The sequence below is a fragment of the Pteropus alecto genome, unplaced genomic scaffold, assembly GCF_000325575.1.
Source record: "Pteropus alecto unplaced genomic scaffold, ASM32557v1 scaffold155, whole genome shotgun sequence".
Taxonomy (NCBI): Eukaryota; Metazoa; Chordata; class Mammalia; order Chiroptera; family Pteropodidae; genus Pteropus; species Pteropus alecto.
The window spans coordinates 19,504,207-19,505,400 of NW_006438113.1; positions in this window are offsets into that span (position 1 = coordinate 19,504,207).

Genomic DNA, 1,194 nt, shown 5'->3' on the forward strand with positions numbered 1-1,194 from the left:
TTATGAGTCAGGTTCTACTAGCCTCATGCAACTCACCTATAAATAGGGGATAATTATGTCACAAAGTGGTAAGCATAAGAGAGAGGTGGGTACTAGGTGAAGGGTACCTAACGACTCTGGAATTCAGATTTGTGTTTAGAGAGAATGAAATGAACTCTGTGTTGGTAATTTTGAGCTTTACCTATTTTATAGTTGTGTGTTAAGAATATGGGTTAATTCTAATAACCTGTACATTCTTAATGTAAGGGGAGGGTCGCTATTACCTGGGCAGCTTCTAGTGCCACCTGAAGGGCCTCAAAGAGGCAAATTGCCCATTCAGGAGGAAGGCACTTACAGTTTTAGAAGTGTATCTTCAAATAATGTACTTTTTAAAGGGCCTTGTGGTAAAATGGCCATATAATTTAATATCCATTATGGGACAAGTACAAGATGGGTGAGAAATTGAGATAACATATCTAAACAGAGACTGTCTCAGGCAAATAAAAAATATGGTCACCCTATTTATTGACGGTAGATTCTTCCTTCAGGATAAAAAATGTTAGAAGCGGAAGAGATGTCCTGTTGCCTCTTCAGAAGGAAGTCAGGATAGGTCAGGGACAATGGATTTTAAGGACCTTATAAGGGCCTAAAATATTTGGCACTACAATTTTGATTTTTAAAGATTCTGTATTTTCCCATTACGATTAATAACAGAACTCTTTGTAGCGGTCTTTAGGGACAGTAAGAAATAGGGCTCTGGGAAAATACCTCATTCTGCTGTCACCTTGGATGTTGGTGGGAAAGAAAGAGGTCTGCAAGAAAGAGCAGACTACTTGGGCAAAGGAGATCTGTAATTATGAAGAAACGGGGGCAGGAGAGCAGACATTGTGAAATGCCTGACATGGTATATCAGCCTGATCAATAAGGCCATGATCTGAGTGACCCTGGGTGACAATTCTGTGCTGTTTGAGATAGTAAGCGCTGAGAGCAGTGTCACTTGGGCCTTTGGGAGCGAGACCATAGGCTCCTGGCGGCACTGTGTAGTAGCCCAGCGACTGCACTCTTGGGTCGGCCGGCCCCCAAGTGCTTTGGAAAGCCGTCGGTGGGATGCAGGCAGAAGGCTCCCAAGTGCAAAGGACGTGCTTCGAAAACTACCAGCCTAAACCCTGAGCTGGGTCAGGTGCGCTCAGTGGCACACTTTCCCTACTTTCCCTA